General features: G+C 44.9%; 1 protein-coding gene across 1 annotated transcript in view; it reads right to left on the bottom strand.

Moving 5' to 3' along the window:
• Positions 1 to 18011, bottom strand: part of ACHE (acetylcholinesterase (Yt blood group)) — a 68172-nt gene extending 50161 nt beyond the window's left edge. The window contains exon 1 of the mRNA XM_063449643.1: positions 17909 to 18011. The gene's annotated coding sequence lies outside the window, so the exon portion shown is untranslated. The remainder of the gene's footprint in view (positions 1 to 17908) is intronic.
• Positions 18012 to 18530: the final 519 nt, after the last annotated feature.

The following is an 18530-nucleotide window of genomic DNA, read 5'->3' as shown; positions in this document are numbered from 1 at the left end:
CCAAACTGTGTGTGCTGTGGCGCACCAGGGCACACAGGGGCGCCACAAAATGTTTTCCCGGTGCTATAATCATATATTCATTTTGCGGCGCCCCGTGCCGTGCCTGTCAGGCTTCATGCCCGCTTACCTTCCACCGGTCCCTGGGTGCCCCAATTCCCACTGGAGTTCCTTCTGATGCTGCATGCCTGTGTGTTTAAGGGCCAGAATGAACTACTGAATTCGGCATTCCCCGAACCGAACGCGGAATTCGGTAGAACGAATTCGGCGCATAAAAATGACGTCAAAGGTCAGATTAGGAAGGTCAAGTACCTTCCACAAATAGCGGTTGTAACGGAGCTCCCTGTACCCCTGGCTGGGTACCTCCGCCAAGGACCACTTCCTAGCTGGAACCACAGCACTTCTGCCCCCAGTTGCCGTGGCTTGAGTGGGGTCCTGGAACCACTCCCTCCTGGAGCTGAATGGTGAACTCGCTCTATCCACCTTCTGGCACTGGATGACACTCAGTCCTGGGAGCTTTAGTCCTTACAAGGACTTTCCCCAATGAATCCTCCACACTGGAACAGTGATTAATGATAAGCCCTTTCCTCTCCCAGTAACCAGACGACATATAGTTCAGGAAGTACAAGCTGGAATGTTTTCATCTGGCCAGACGGCCTGCTTTTATACAATTTCAGACACCAGTAAGCATGCCCCTGACACTCCCACACAAACAGGATAATCCCTCTTCTGGACCTGAGAGGGGACTAGATACAAGTTACAAACTCCTCCTCTGTGCCTGAGAGATAATGGAGTCAGGAACTGAACTAACTCAATTATCTCCAGGCACAGAAAAACATACAATATTGCAAAATCTGAAATAATACCTTTAAAACACATAAAACCCCCACAAAAGTTACATGCCATGATAGCCCAATTCCGGGTGACAAACATATCCAAAAATTACCCAGATCGGTTCAGGGGTTCGGAATTTCTCTGGAAGTCATAATTTTGACTGATCATTCATATGGTCCTATGCCCAAAACAGTTCCATGAAATCAGTGCTAACGCTCGGTCAAGTTCAGTAGTTTAAAGACGAACAAACTACCGAACGGAATCCATAGTTCTACCCTGGAGCTTGTTCACCTTGTTCGTGGGAACGTTTCCTCCGAACACTGCCCTTCTAAGTCGTATAGAACCGAACCCACGTTCATATCCTAATGATAAGTCTAAGATAGCGTTCCTGATAAAACACCTGTCGGATAGAGCCTTGGCATGGGCCAATCCTATTTGGGAATCTAGTTCTTCTATTTCTATTTCTTATGCTGAGTCCCTCTCAGCATTTAAGAGGACATTTGACATGCCTGGTAGAGTCAGTTCTGCTGGTAAATCTTTGATGAGGTATAAGCAAGGATCCAGATCTGTAGCAGATTATTCTATTGAGTTCCGTACTTTGGCATCAGAGGTTGTATGGAATAACGATTCACTAGTAACCGCTTTCCAGGAGGGCTTAGCTGGTTATATCTTAGATGAGGTAGCATCTAGAGAATTGCCTATCTTACAGATTTCTGTATTGTCATAGATAATCGTATAAGGGACCATGTGCATGGTCAGTCAAATTTATGACTTCCAGGGAAATTCCAAACCCCTGAACCGATCTGGGTAATTTTTGGATATGTTGGTCACCCAGATTGGGGCTATCATGGGATGTGACTTTTGTGGGGATTTTATGCGTTTTAAATGTATTTTTTTAGGTTTTGCAATATTGTATGTTTTTCTGTGCCTGGAGATAATTGAGTTAGTTCAGTTCCTGACTCCATTATCTCTCAGGCACAGAGGAGGAGTTTGTAACTTGTAACTAGTCCCCTCTCAGGTCCAGAAGAGGGATTATCCTGTTTGTGTGGGAGTGTCAGGGGCGTGCTTACTTGTGTTTGAAATTGTATAAAAGCAGGTCATCTGGCCCGATTAAAACATTCCAGCTTGTACTCCCTGAACTATATGTCGTTTGGTTTCAGGGAGAGGAAAGGGCTAATCACTAATCACTGTTCCGGTGTGGAGGATTCATTGTGGAAAGTCCTTGTAAGGACTAAAGCTCCCAGGACTGAGTGTCGTCCAGTGCCTGAGGGTGGATAGAGCTAGTTCCCCATTAGACTCCAGGAGGGAGTCGTTCCAGGACCCCAGTCAAGTCACGGCAACGCACTCATAGAGAGACTCAAAGAAGGTTATACTCTTATCAAGTCCCCAGTCTGCCGTCTACAGCCTTGCTCGCCTTACCACCCCGCCTCCACCACCAGAACCCATGCAATTAGGCACCACTAAGTAAACAGAGGCAGAGAAATCCCATAGACGAAAGGAGGGCTTATTTCTTTATTGTGGTAAAAGGGAATGTCTTAGCCGTCCGGAAGACTCGAGCACTTAAGGCCTAGTCAGGGGTCGGCCTTGGGTGTTATGACTTTATTCCCTACTGCGAATACAACTAGACTTGCTATACCAGTCATATTTTATGTCAATGGTAGCACCATCACCACTGATGCCCTGATCGATTTAGGTGCAGCAGACAATTTAATGGACCAGGAATTTGTCAACTCTGCTGTCTTGTCTCTGATCCAAAAGGCTACACCCTTGGCCGTTGAGGTCATAGATGGTAGACCATTAGACGAACCTCTTGTCACACATGAAACCCAGGAATTGTGTATGTCTGTGGGGGTATTGCACAAAGAAAAATCAACATTTCAGATATTGCATTCCCTTTCTTGTCCTATTGTTTTAGGTTTCCCCTAGTGGGTGAAACACAACCCTGTTATTGATTGGATAAAATAAAAAAAATTGTCCTGGAGGAAGGAATGCTATTCTAATTGTCTTAAACAGGTACGTCCTATTTGCACATTGAATGTACCTACTGCCTCTCCTTTATCAACTTCTGTACCTATAAAATATGCTGATCTTGCTGAAGTATTTGAGAAAAGGGAGGCTTACCTCCACATCGCACATATGATTGTTGTGGCGAAACCAACCTCGCCACTGGGCCCTGGAGAAGCCTGTTTGCTAGCCTCCTACCTGCTGACTATGGCCCCTGGGTTATTTGGGGCATATTGTACTGTATATCGCTGCTACTGGCCCTTTTAACAGCATCTATGGACATATTGGGACTTTTGGGACTACTGTCCCTTTAAGACTGTGATACATATTCTAGTATATTGCCTGTAATATTATATGTGTATATGTGTATTAAGTTTAACCTGGGATATGTATGCAGCATTCATCTGATTGTTCGGTAGAATCACTCCATTTATTATATTGAGTGAAACTACCGAACAACCAGACCACCCAGGAATAAGTGTGCCTCCAATTACAGTTTGCAACAATGTTGCAAACGGGTAATTGGCAATCATGTAATGTGTTCTTTGTCCTCTGGGTGGCCGCCATTCGGGAAACAAACACGTGGCGGCGGCCATCTTAAACTACCGAACAGCGGTGTTTTGCCGTCGAGTGTCTGGAACTAAAATCGGACACTTGACTAGGCAAACACCGCTGAGACCTCCATACTTCCAGAAATTCGTATGGAAACTACCGAATGACCGCCGTTCGGTAGAAAGAACCCCATAAACAAGGGAATGCATTCAAACCCTCTCCAGGCTCTATAACACAGGCAATTCGTCTGTTTTCATTCCCTTGTTTGTGACCGACCGCAGGGCCAAAATGCATGGAACTGTTTTCGGATACTTTACCCATGCGGTCGGTCAAATCTTTGGAACCCCATATCTCACGAACCATTCATCCGAATTACTTGAATTTTGGATATGTTGTCCCCCTGAATAAGGGCTATCCAGCGATGCTGGATTTAAAGGTGTACCCCCGGGTTTTGGGGTACATCCAGAACTTGGCTGAAAAAGTGTACTGGATAATTAAGTTTAATGTTATCTGAGGGGAGGGGATGTGTGGGCTGAACCATGTATGTGATTGGTTATTTTATGCCTCCCCCTGGGTGTGGCCTGTATGTGGATTAGTGTAATAAAAGCCAGGCTGGATGAGCCAGTCCAGAGTTCCTGTTTTACCCTCAAAGTGATGTGTCGTCTCATTATTGGGGGAAGGATTTATTGCATGCTGTTCCAGTTGACTGCTAGGAGTACAAGCCTATTCGTATGGTTCCTATTCAATGGTCTACAGCATTCATATGCTTGGGAGAATTTAAAGGTTTCTCGGATTCGGTGATTGTGGTGTCTGCCAGAGTGCTTGGAGTCCTCAGGAAGCACTAGGAGCATCCATTAACGGAGGTACCAAGTCGGGGTGCCAGGCGATTTGTTACATTGGTGGCAGCGGTGGGATGGCGTCCTAGTGTGAGGTAAAGCAGCTCGGAGACACAGTTCGTTTGGATTTACAAATTGAGGGCAACGCTAGCAGTCGTGCAGCGCCCCTGGGAGCAGACAAGTATGGAAGGTTCTGGCTCTGGAGATGATTGGCTGGCCGAGGTGAGGCAGCGAGTGGCTGAGTATGGGGATGATATACCCATGGAGACACGCCGGGTGATCTGGAACCAGGTCATGGCCGAGCGAAACACAAGGCTGGACCGAGAATTCCGGTTGGCAAAAGAGAGGAAGTATGCTCAGCAGCAGGAGCGTTACAGCAGCCGGGTAGAGGCTGCATCCGAGGAGGTTAGCTGTCTTTCCCTGAGGCGGCGGGAGGAACCCGAAGTGGGGGTCCTCATAGACTGGTCCTGTGAGGAACCACAACAGGCAGGTAGAGATGGGACCAAGGTCACTCCACCGGGATGCTGGGCAGCCGGCCCAGATCCCCAGCAGCAGCCAGAGTTGCCAGGTGGGGAAGCAGGTGGCCCTTACTCACAAATGTTGAGGGGCCTCACGGATTGGTCCTGGGAAGACCCACCGATGGCAGGTGGAGATGGGACTGCGGTCTCTCTACCGGCCCTACAGGGATGCTGGGCAGTCGGCCCAGATCCCCAGCGGCAGTGTGCGTTACAGGGAGCTGAAGGTGCCGTTCTTGCTCCCCAGCGGCAGTCTACGGTGCAGGGAGAGGAGCCTGTTATCCCCTCTCCCCAGCGGTTGAAGGTGTGTAAGGGAGAGGAGTTTGTTATTCCCTCTCCCCAGCGGCAGCACAGCTCACCAAGGGGAGACAGTAAGCCCCTCACCAGCGCAGATGGGACCGTGGTCTCTGCGCCCTGCCTACAGGGAGTACAGAGGGTCAGCCCTGCTCCCCAGCGGCTGAAAGTGTGTAAGGGAGAGGAGTTTGTTACCCCCTCTCCCCAGCGGCAGCTTAGCACACCAAGGGGAGACAGTAAGCCCCACACCAGCGCAGATGGGACCGTGGTCTCTGCGCCCAAGTTACAGGGAGCTGAAGGGGCCGTTCTCCCTCCCCAGCGGCAGTGTGATTTGTTGGGAATTGGGAGCCCAGTCTCCATTCCCCAGCGGCAGTGTGAATCACAGGGAATTGGGAGCCCAGTCTCCATTCCCCAGCGGCAGGCTGAGTTACAGGGGGCAGAGGTAGTTGGTCCTTCCCCCCAGCAGCAGAGTGATATGCCGGGAAGGCAGTGTGAAGTGCAGGGAGAGGAGAGCAGCGTCCTCCCTCCCCAGCGGAAGGCTGAGTTACAGGGGGCAGAGGTAGTTGGTCCTACCCCCCAGCAGCAGCATGATTGTTTGGGAATAGAGAGCCCAGTCTCTATTCCCCAGCAGCAGGACACTGAATTGGGAGGAGAGACAGTCGGTCTCCCTCCACAAAGACTGAAAGTAGGCATGGGAGAGGAGATTGTTACCACCTCTCCCCAGCAACGGATCATCGATGGGCAGAGTGTTCTAATGGGAGAGGAGCTGGTTACCACCTCTCCCCAGCGACAGCTTAATGTACCAGGGGGAGACTGTAAGCCCCACACCTGTGCAGATGGGACCGTGGTCTCTGCACTTCCAGCACAGGGGGTAGGGACGGTCGGTCCTGCCCCCCCACAACAGGGCTGTTTAGCCAAAGGGGAGACAGTCTGTCTCCAGCAGCAGAGCTGTGTAACTAAAGGGGAGACAGTCGGTCTCCAGCAGCAGAGCTGTGTAACTCAAGGGGAGACAGTCGGTCTCCAGCAGCAGAGCTGCGCAGCTAAAGGGGAGGCAGTCGGTCTCCAGCAAGGCTCCAACCAGACTACTCCCGGGGTAGTGCTAGCACCAGGGCAGAGTACCGCTGGGCTCTGCCCACTCAGCAACCCACCAAAACAGCCTACCAGTCCCCCACACAGCCATGGTGAGGCACCTGGACCTGGACAAGTTTTTCTCTTACTCAGGTGTAGTAACCATTTATTGTGGGTGGGCTGTACTGCTGTTTCTGTTTTGTGGGTGGGCTGCTGGACTAACAAGGGCACTGACCGGCAAGAGGTCAGGTACCCTGTTAGTCTGTTTGGAAAAGGGGAGAAATGTGGCGAAACCAACCTCGCCACTGGGCCCTGGAGAAGCCTGTTTGCTAGCCTCCTACCTGCTGACTATGGCCCCTGGGTTATTTGGGGCATATTGTACTGTATATCGCTGCTACTGGCCCTTTTAACAGCATCTATGGACATATTGGGACTTTTGGGACTACTGTCCCTTTAAGACTGTGATACATATTCTAGTATATTGCCTGTAATATTATATGTGTATATGTGTATTAAGTTTAACCTGGGATATGTATGCAGCATTCATCTGATTGTTCGGTAGAATCACTCCATTTATTATATTGAGTGAAACTACCGAACAACCAGACCACCCAGGAATAAGTGTGCCTCCAATTACAGTTTGCAACAATGTTGCAAACGGGTAATTGGCAATCATGTAATGTGTTCTTTGTCCTCTGGGTGGCCGCCATTCGGGAAACAAACACGTGGCGGCGGCCATCTTAAACTACCGAACAGCGGTGTTTTGCCGTCGAGTGTCTGGAACTAAAATCGGACACTTGACTAGGCAAACACCGCTGAGACCTCCATACTTCCAGAAATTCGTATGGAAACTACCGAATGACCGCCGTTCGGTAGAAAGAACCCCATAAACAAGGGAATGCATTCAAACCCTCTCCAGGCTCTATAACACAGGCAATTCGTCTGTTTTCATTCCCTTGTTTGTGACCGACCGCAGGGCCAAAATGCATGGAACTGTTTTCGGATACTTTACCCATGCGGTCGGTCAAATCTTTGGAACCCCATATCTCACGAACCATTCATCCGAATTACTTGAATTTTGGATATGTTGTCCCCCTGAATAAGGGCTATCCAGCGATGCTGGATTTAAAGGTGTACCCCCGGGTTTTGGGGTACATCCAGAACTTGGCTGAAAAAGTGTACTGGATAATTAAGTTTAATGTTATCTGAGGGGAGGGGATGTGTGGGCTGAACCATGTATGTGATTGGTTATTTTATGCCTCCCCCTGGGTGTGGCCTGTATGTGGATTAGTGTAATAAAAGCCAGGCTGGATGAGCCAGTCCAGAGTTCCTGTTTTACCCTCAAAGTGATGTGTCGTCTCATTATTGGGGGAAGGATTTATTGCATGCTGTTCCAGTTGACTGCTAGGAGTACAAGCCTATTCGTATGGTTCCTATTCAATGGTCTACAGCATTCATATGCTTGGGAGAATTTAAAGGTTTCTCGGATTCGGTGATTGTGGTGTCTGCCAGAGTGCTTGGAGTCCTCAGGAAGCACTAGGAGCATCCATTAACGGAGGTACCAAGTCGGGGTGCCAGGTGATCCGTTACAATTGTACCATAGACTTGTTGTCTGGTACTATGCCCCCGAAGGGTAGGGTTTACCAACTTTCGGAAAATGAGAATAGATTCATGGAGGTATATGTACAGGAATCCTTAAAGAAAGGATTTATTAGGAGATCCTCATCCCCTGCAGGTGCAGGATTCTTTTTTGTCTCTAAGAAAGAGGGTGATTTGAGACCCTGTATTGATCACAGGTGTCTTAATATGATCACTGTCCGTAATGCTTACCCCATTGTACTCATAACTGAGTTGTTTGATCATGTAAAGGGGTCTAAGTATTTTACAAAACTTGATCTAAGGGGTGCGTATAATCTAGTAAGGATAAGACAGGGGGACGAATGGAAAACTGCTTTCAACACTTGCAGCGGGCATTACGAATACCTGGTTATGCCTTTTGGGATATGCAATGCCCCTGCGGTCTTTCAAGATCTGATAAATGATGATGTACGTGATGTCTTACCCTTATGTGTATTAATGTTTTTATCAGCACTGAAAGGGTTACACAATATTTTCTTTTTATTTTAAACTTTTTAGCACTTTTACAACTTTTCACAGTTTAGTCAATGATCTTACTGCCTCTCTTGCCTCAGATCAAGGTAAGAAGAGAGGAGCAGAAACAACGTCTCAGCCAATGTTACAAATCATTGGCTGAGACATTGTATCAGTGATAGCGATGACAGGCTGACACTGTGTTCACTTGCTGCAGTTGGCTACAGGGGAACTGCGTGGGTTCCCAGACAGAACTCCAGATGGCGATAGTCATCATGCATGAGCAAGAAGGAGGACTTGAAGGAGGGATAAAAAGGCCAGGCATTCTATGCCGCCCTAACGGTGTTTAAGCTCCTCTGCTGCAGGACGGCATGGCATGCCTAGCGACGTGGTTAATAACCAAATGCCACAGTGGTTGGGCATGTGCTATATGTGTGATATGTGTGCTTTTATTTGTATAAAACCATGTAGTGTGACAAATGATGTCATGGCCCCACAGTCAAGGAAATGATTGTACAGCAAATACCAATGCCAGTGATTGATTATGGGGGATGTAGTGTATGTACCTGCATCACAAACCCACCTTCATAAATTGACTACATTGTATAACTTATTCTGCCACTTCATGCCACAATGTAATTACATGACCCACCATTGTGACATGGTAAAATAGCTAAACTGGCTATTGCTGGAATCCAGATGCATCTTTCATCTTTCCAGTCTTGTGCATAAGAGCTTTTCTTGGAAGCTCCCTCCCTACCTGAGCAGAATGCTCTCCCCGGCTGTTCCCACCTGGTTTGACCTCTGATCCAGTACCAGCACAATATTTAGTCTACCACAATACAAAAAGAAAGCGTCTCAATCCTCCTTTTCCTACAGAGCACCACAATTATGGAACGTCCTCCCGCACACTCTCAAATCTTCCCTAGGCCTAAAATCCTTTAAGAGATCACTCTTTGCATATCTCAAAACAGAATTCACCGGTCATGGTTGATTTTATATTTATTACTTGCTCTACGTAATATTTTTATATGTGTTGCGTATTAATATTGTTTTTGTATTTTTTATATTATATTGTACCATATTGTAACAATGCAATGTTTGTGGACCCAGGACATACTTGAAAAGAGAAAAAAATCTCAATGTATCTTTCTTGGTAAACTATTTTCTAAAAAATAAAATGGTAGCTGGGCATCAGGCATTCTTACTAAATTAATGCCACCCCTTAACAACAACTTGCTAGGTTCCTATGCTCATGGCTAAAAAAAAAAAAAAAAAAAAACCACAAGTAAAAAGTTGAAGCGTGATGTCTGTAGATACATGGTTTAAAAAGTGTTTCTGAAAAGTCGTGAACATTTGAAAAGCTTATCCAAAAAAATGAAAGGACCACTATAGGCACCCAGACCACTTCAGCTTAATTAAGTGGTCTGGGTGGCAGGTCCATCTAGGATTAACTCTACCTGCTGTAAACATAGCAGTTTCAGGGAATTACCGTTTGCAACAATGTTGCAAACGGGTAATTGGCAATCAGTGTAAAGTATTCTTTGTCCTCTGGGTGGCCGCCATTCGGGAAACGAACACGTGGCGGCGGCCATCTTAAACTCCCGAACAGCGGTGTTTTGCCGTCGAGTGTCTGGAACTAAAATCGGACACTCGACTAGGCAAACACCGCTGAGACCTCCATACTTCCAGAAGTTCGTATGGGAACTACCGAACGGCCCGCCGTTCGGTAGAAAGAACCCCACGAACTAGGGGATTCATTCGAATCCCCCTTAGGCTCCATAACCCAGGCAATTCGTCTGTTTTCATTCCCTTGTCTGTGACCGACCGCAGGGCCAAAATGCATGGAACTGTTTTCGGATACTTTACCCATGCGGTCGGTCAAATCTTTGGAACTCCATATCTCCTGAACAGTTTATCCGAATGAACTGATTTTTGGATATGTTGTCCCCCTGAATAAGGGCTATCCAGCGATGCTGGATTTAAAGGTGTACCCCCTGTTTTTGGGGTACATCCAGAACTTGGCTAAAAATGTGTACCGTATAATTAGGTTTACTGTTATCTGAGGGGAGGGGATGTGTGGGTTGAACCATGTATGTGATTGGTTATTTTATGCCTCCCCCTGGGTGTGGCCTGTAAGTGTACAAGTGTAATAAAAGCCAGGCTGGATGAGCCAGTCCAGAGTTCCTGTTTTACCCTCAAAGTGAAGTGTCGTCTCATTATTGGGGGAAGGATTTATTGCATGCTGTTCCAGTTGACTGCTAGGAGTGTAAGCCTATTCGTATGGTTCCTATTCAATGGTCTACAGCATTCATATGCTTGAGAAGATTCATATGCTGAATCGGTTCGTTGATTGTGGTGTCTGCCAGAGTGCTTGGAGTCCTCAGGAAGCGCTAGGAGCATCCTTTAACGGAGGTACTCAGTCGGGTGCCAGGCGATCCGTTACACACACACACACAGTCACAGACAGTCACTTACAATCACAGGCAGACAGTCACACACACACAGTCAGAGACAGTCACACACACACACACCGTCACAGACAGTCACACACACACACACACACACACAGTCACACAGTCACACACACAATCACAGGCAGACAGTCACACATACACACAACACAATCACAGACAGTCAAACACACACACAGTCAGCCAGTCACACACACACACACACACACAGTCACTCACACACACACAAAATCACAGGCAGACAGTCACACACACACACACACACAGTGACACACACACAGTCACACATACACACATACACACAACACAATCACAGACAGTCACACACACACACACACCCACAATCACAGGCAGACAGTCACACTGACACACAGGCAGACAGTCACACACACACAGACAATCACAGGCAGTCACATACACACAGGCAGACAAAGACAGTCACAATCACAGTTACACACACAGTCACACAGACACAGGCAGACAATCACACACACAGTCAAATACATTTACAATCACAGTTACACACTCACACACACAGTCAAAGACAGTCACAATCACAGTTACACACAGCACACACTCTCTCACTTACAGTAAGCTTGGGCCTAAGGAGGAGTGGATTCAGTCCCTGCTGTGCTGTAGTTGGGGAAGCAGGGACTCCTTCCTGCTTCCCCTCTGTGTGCAGCAGTATGAGGCGGCCCCACATCCGGCTTGGCTCCTCCCCCACGACCATTCTAGCTCCACCCACAACTCTCCGTGCAGCCAGCTGAGCCAGGGCTTCTGCTCCCAGCCCCTGCGTGTGAGCTGTGTCGGCTGCCCGGTGCCCCTGCTGCTATGGCAACCGGTGCAGCCATACAGCTCACTGAACCCCAAGCCTGCGCAGCCCTGGTGGCACCCCCCTAAGTGATGGCACCCGGGGCGGACCGCCCCCCCATCCCCTCCTTAGTACGCCACTGCATAGGAGATGGGGTATAAAACAAATTAGGACAGGAAATGGCAATCAAATAAGGTGGGAGTGAAGCAGAGCTGGAGGAGAGAGTAAAGTGCTGCCCTTTAGGAGAGAGCAAGAGACAGGTATGTGAAGTAGAGGTTACTCTAGGAGGCCATAAGCTTTCCTAAAGAGATGGGTTTTAAGGCACTTTTTAAAGGATTGAAGACTAGGGTCTGATGGCGGCATGCAGGCTATTCCATAGGTAGGGAGCTGCCCGCGAGAAGTCCTTCAAGCGTGAGTTGGCTGTACGGGTGCGAGCAGTGGACAGGATAAGGTCTCGGGCAAAGCGGAGAGACCAAGAAGGGGCATACCTATGGATCTGTGAAGAGATTTAAGAGGGGCTAGAATTGTTCAATGCTCTAAAGCTATGGGTTAACACGTTGAATTGACTCCTATAGGATACAGAAAGCCAATGTAAGGACTGACAGAGGGGTGAGAGGACCGACTAGAGAGGAAAGTCAGTCTGGCGGCAGCATTCATTACAGACTGTAGCGGGGCAATACAGCTTTTGGGAAGATCAATTAGAAGAGGGTTACAATAATCCATGCAGGAAATTACTAGAGCTAAAGTATTATCCACAAAAGTTATTCAAATGAATTATGTATAACTCTCAAGAACCCCTAATTAGTATATAGTACCGAGTGTGACATATGTCACACTCCCCAAAAATACTGATCACATGTAGTTAATTAAGCAATGGTGTCAAAAAAATCCCTACAATTATCTATCATTAAAGAAAGAGTACACAGGAAAAAGTGCAAAAAGTGCATAAAAGGCAAAAATTGACAAAAAGGAAGGACAGGGGGGACAATGTCAATCAAAGAAAACAAATTAAATCAAAATCAGCATTCAGTCTCCTTGGTTGCATTGTTTGTAAAGTATTTATCCAATAGCCCTCTCTTTTTCTCAGTAGTAGCAGAAGATCTCCACCTCCTTCATCTAAGGCTACTTGTTCAATGATGGTACATTGGAGGGCATTAAAACTAAAAAGTGGGCATCTATTACAATGCACTGGTACTGAATGTGTCAACATATGATTTTTGATATTGTTCCTGTGTTCCTGTAACCTTTGCCCTTCTTCCTGTTCTTCCCACACATTGCAACCCACACCCACATGTGAGTAGGTATACAACATGTGTCGAAGAGCAGAGTACTGTGCTTTTAATTTTAAACTTTTTCTTATTGTACGTGCTAACAAAGCTTGTAGTACTTTTGTATTGGTGATTGCAACTAATGCAATTCCCACATGTATGGAAACCTTCTTTATGTTTGACTTTATTACTTCCAGATCGAAAAGTGCTTGGTGCCAGAATTTGCTTAGAATTAACTCCTCTCCTAAAAATAACCTTAGGAAAATGAGGAATCTGTTTATTTAAATATTCATCCTCTACTAATAGCCCCCAATGCCTTTTAATAATTCTCTGTATGCCAAAGGCCTTGGAACTATATTGTGTATTGAAAGAAAAATCAAATACAGGATTTCTAAGGGCATCCTTTCTTTTATCTGTAAGAAGATCATTACGATGACTGCTTCCCACCTTTTTAATCTCTGCATCTAAAAGTTCTGAATTGTAACCCTTCTACAAAAATCGACCTCTCAAAACTTCAGCTTGTGTGTAGAACGAATCTAAATCACTACAGTTTCTACAAATCCTAATAAACTGACTTTTGGGAACACCCTTCAGCCAATTAGGATGGGGTCCACTTTTTATATCAATGAAACTGTTGATGTCAGTATTCTTGAAAAAGGTTTTAGTTTTGATAGTTCCATTTTCAATGAAAATAGACAGATCTAAAAAGTCTATACTTGAGATGCCTATTTTGGGAGTAAAGGTCAAAGACAGGGAATTATTATTGACGTAAGAGAAAAAAAATTCTAATTCCTCTAGAGGACCACGCCAGATGACCAAGACATCGTCGATGTAACGTCTCCAGAGCACCAAGTTTGCACCATAAGGGTTATTGGACCAAATGGATAACTTTTCCCAATAGTCCATGAATACGTTGGCATAACTTGGTGCAAACTTGCTGCCCATCGTCGTACCTTTTATTTGCATGAAAAAATTCTTCATTAAAACTGAAAAAATTATGAGTAAGGATAAACCTTATAGCTTCCTTTAAAAAAGAGCAAAAGGAAGATTCAAGACAAGGATCCCTCTCTAAATTTCTCCTAACTGCCTCCACACCCAGATCATGATCAATCTGCACTATTATGCTCTTTTTGTTTCCTTCTATGTATATGATGACGCTTCACCAATCCTGAGGTATCCACCGTCTTAATGATATGCATACAATCAATTTTGGTTTGTGAGTGTGAATAACTATTTGTATTTCCACTCCTTTTTTTTATTACAACAGTATTACGCTATGTCTCTTTCTGTTATTATTGTATTGTAGATTTACCTTTTTTCCATATCGTTTTGAGGACCTGGAGGAGTCCTTATCTACAATACTTATAGTTCAAGGGTAATTGTTTAGATTTCTATCTATTACCCACTAAGTGTGTGTCTTATCCACCAGTGGGTGTATCTGTACTTTGCACAAGACAGCGCGCTTACAAGGATGGACTTGTGTGGATACCACAAATTTGAAGGGAGAGCAAAAGAGGAGGATCAGTATTAGGAGGAGGAAAGACAAGAAGCTCAGTTTTAGAGAGACTGAGTTTCAGAAAGCGGGAGGACATCCAGTCAGAGATGGAAGAAAGGCTAACAGTGACAGTATAGCAGGGGAGAGGTCTGGGGAGGAGAGATATATCTGGATGTCATCAGAGTACAGAGAGGAAAGAGTGACAGAGACTGAGTGATTAAAGAGTTTGAAGAAGGAGAGCATGATCAACGGTGTTGAAGGCAGCAGAGTAATCAAGAAGAATGGAGTAGAGGCCTTTGGATTGAGCTGCGATTAGGTCGGTAGTAACTTTGATAAGAGCAGTCTCAGTAGAGTGGGGAGGGCGGAACCCAGATTGAAGTGGGTCAATGAGAGAGTTGGAATTGAGGAAGGTAGACATACGGTTAAAGACAAGTCTTTCCAGAAGCTTTGAGGAAAAAGGGAGAGGGATATGGGATGATAGTTAGAGGGGGAGGATGGGTCATGAGATGGTTTTTTTTTCAAGATAGGTACTACAGTGGCATGTTTAAGGTCAGCAGGGACAATGCCAGAAGAGAGAGAGCAGTTGAAGATGTGTGTTAAGAAAGGCACAAGATAGGGGGAGAGATCTGGTAAAGTGAGATGGGACAGGTTCGAGCAGGCAAGTGGCGGGCCGAGAGGAAAGGAGAAGTGCAGTCACCTCTTGTTCAGTGGCCGAGGAGAACGTCTGAAGGGTGGGAAATGCATGATTTACGTGTGGTTGAAAAAGAGAACGGCAAGGTGGGGAGAATTCTTTCCTGTTCAATCTTGTTGGTAAAGAAGCATGCAAAGCTATCAGCTGTAAGGTTAGTTTGTGGGGTGATCACAGCTGGGCAAAGAAGAGTTAAAGGTGTCAAAGAGATGCCTGGGATTGTGGGAGCATGAACTAATGAGAGAGGGAAAGTATGACTGTTTGGCGAGGGCAAGGGCTGCACTGTATGAACACAATATGGATCTATAATGAATCTGCCTGGGTGCGAGACTTCCTGAATAATATATCATCTTGTGGTGGAATTTCGGTGAATGTAAATTTAGTAGGCCAAGATTTCCATGTGGCATATGTGTATGTTGTGTCAGTTAGTTAGCTACACGTAGCTAGGATACTGTAATCAATGTACTGAGCATGTGCAGGAATGCAGGAACTGAAATTGCACTTATTTCCTTTGTCTTGGATGGGCCATGTGGTTTGACCAGATGTACAAGTCTATATTCTGCTCATTGATTGGTTAAAGGTATATGTGGGTGTAGCTATTAATGGGAGGAGTTATAGTGCTATATAAGGAATGTACACCATGTGTTGGTCTCTCAGATCTTTTTGGAACGTTAGTTCATCTGAGGCCCAATCGGTATGTTAATAAAGACTTCTTACTTCCTGAAGACCTGCATCTATCTCTCTGTGTTTGGCTTCTGCTAGTTTACTCAGTAACAATCTGGCTGCCATTCTATTGGTAGTAACACCTCTGATCAGATGTACCATTTTTACCATATTTAAATAACTAAATTAATGATTAACCCCTCCCCCCACCCCCCAATGAAAAGGTTTGAAAGCATTCTAGGTTGGAATTGATGGATAAATGGATTTTTTTTATGGAATTGTGTAACTCTATGCTAAGTACTAAAAAGACAAATGTGTTGGATATATAGGATCTGAGTAGTTACTTAAGGATCAGTGTAATAGGGAGGAATGGACATCTGCATGGTAAAATTTAGGTAAAAATATCAGAATTAAAGTGTTTCTTATCTGTTTGGCCACTAGTTTGGCAGATTGAATATGAATTGCATTTCACGCTCTAGAATTGGTTTACATTTTCTGTAATTTACACTGCGAGATCCAAACTGGAAATATTCCAGAAACCCAAAGTATATTAAAAGTATTAAATAATGTTGGTTGTGTAGGCGGAAAAACTCTTTAAAGAAGCAATTTGTTATTTCTGACACTTTCTTTAGACTATGTGCAGCTGCAAAAAACTCAAAATTTGTACATTTATTTCTATGAATGTCAACATAGCTGGATTAAATAAAAATAATGTGGCCTAAGATGGCTGCCTATCGCCTAGCCCTAGGCCCAGGTTTGTAGATTTAGTAGTGCTCCCACTTTCACAAAGCAACTTTGAATTTATTTAGCAGCCTTCACCTTAATAATAATAATTTATACCAGTTTTTTTATTACAATATTAATGACTGCCGCTGAAACATTAATTTTGTTTTCTTAACTGACTTCTATGAATTTCATTACATGATATTCTTGGTTGATTGCAAACTGGGAAATAATTATTTTTTTATTCAATGTTTTGCATAGCTTTCACAAGCTAAGCCCAACAGGATTTTGTATGATCTAAACCAATCTCTAAGCCCAGAGCAAGATGGAACAGAGGGGTATGGTGAAAAAGTGACACAATGGTGTGAGGTGCAACCAAAACGAGGGAACCTGTCAGCCCGCAGGGCATGTGTGGTGACCTGGCAAAAGGGGGCTTTCCGCCGCGCATGTGCTGAGCATTAGAGATTACAGCAGTGCTGCCTGATGGGATGTGTCTGGTGGTGGCTTTTCTATGGTGTCTCCTTAAACCTGTCCTAAGTCAAGACTATCTAACTTGATCTAGGACAGATAGAAAGTAATGTAATTAATGTAATTTTAACTGCATCTTCCATTTTATATTTGATGACATTCTACAAGTCAAATCTAAACTTATATCAACACTAAGCGTAATAGAGGGACACTATAGTCACCAGAACAACTACAGCTTAAAGGATCACTATCGTGTCAGAAAAACAAAGCAGTTTTCCTGACACTATAGTGCCCTGAGGGTGTCCCCATCCTCAGGGTCCCCCTCCTGTGGTGCTGAAGGGGTTAAAACCCCATTCAGCCACTTACCTTATTCCAGCACCGGGCTCACTCTGGTGACCTCTCCTCCCCCTTCGTCAGACGTCAGCTCCCCCGTCCGACGTCAGCGGAGCCGAATGCTTTCCTATTGACGCTCTGCACGATGGAGGCGAAATGTGCCTCCAGCGTCGCAGATACGCCTCTAGTGGCTGTCCGGAAGTTCTCTGAAACTGCTATGTTTGCATCTGAAGGGTTAAAACCTGAGGGACCTGGCACCCAGACCACTTCCTTGAGCTGAAGTGGTCTGGGTGACTATAGTGTCCCTTTAGTGAAGTTGTGCTGGTGTCTTTAGCATGTGTCTGTCATGGAGACGCGGAATGCTCCCCACAGAGATGCATTGATTGCATCTGGAAGGGGGACAGGAAACCTAAACAGTGATTTTACCACTATAGTGTCAGGAATATTTGTTTGTGTTCTCGACACTAGAGTGTTTCTTTATAATAATGACAAAACAAACGTCAGAACTGTTTTTTTGTTTCTTCTAAACATTTTGTGCACAGTTTGTTAATTTATGTTTTTTTTTATCAATGATTTTTCTATAACTTTTCTCTCTAGACTTACCCTTATAGTGTTTTTAACTACATTACGCAGAATTCCTTAAATCCTGTTTGAATTTCCCAGCTTTATCAGTTGCCATGATCTCTGCAGAGATTTCACCAGTGTTTGCTAATGACAAGGAGTTAGACAAATATCTGCCCTTTATATTGCTCAATCCTGACAGCGGATCCTAATAGTTTTAAAGTAGAACTTACTTGCTATTTTTGAGGCTTACTGGATCACTTCTTGCTGCTGCAGTTTTTCATTGTATCTCTTTCTTGGACTCTGCTCTAGGCTTACAGAGTTCTCAGACTTCCTGTTCTTAGATATTTTGTTTACTCTTCCTGTATGCTTGTTTTGTACACCTCCTAATCTGTTCAACTTCACTTATGCCCTTGGGGATAATTTCTGCTGAACACAATTCGCCAGCACCTCATGCTCTATATCACAGTTCGTATGACTGGGAAAAAAACACAGATTTTTTTTTTATTTTTTTTAAACTATGCTCTGAAATATGCAGAATTTGTGTTAAAAACAAATTTCGAAGAAAAAAGTCACATTCAACTATTTACTAAAGACAGTCTGCATGCTCATGCTTGTTTTTGTTCACAAAGGGCAATTATGATTTTTTTTTTTAAAGGATCTCTACTTCAAATGAAAAAGCAGTATCTATCTATCTATATTATATTAGCGATATTAGCATATATTAGCAATTTAGTAGATATACTTCCAATAACACAATGCACACATTTAATTATGCATTTCTATCCAAATAAAACTTAGCAAAAGCTACAGATCTCTCCCCTTCCAACCAGTGGTGGGATTCAGCCGGTTCTC

Source organism: Pelobates fuscus, chromosome 3 (assembly GCF_036172605.1).
Source record: "Pelobates fuscus isolate aPelFus1 chromosome 3, aPelFus1.pri, whole genome shotgun sequence".
Lineage (NCBI taxonomy): Eukaryota > Metazoa > Chordata > Amphibia > Anura > Pelobatidae > Pelobates > Pelobates fuscus.
This window is presented reverse-complemented; position numbering and strand designations above follow the sequence as displayed.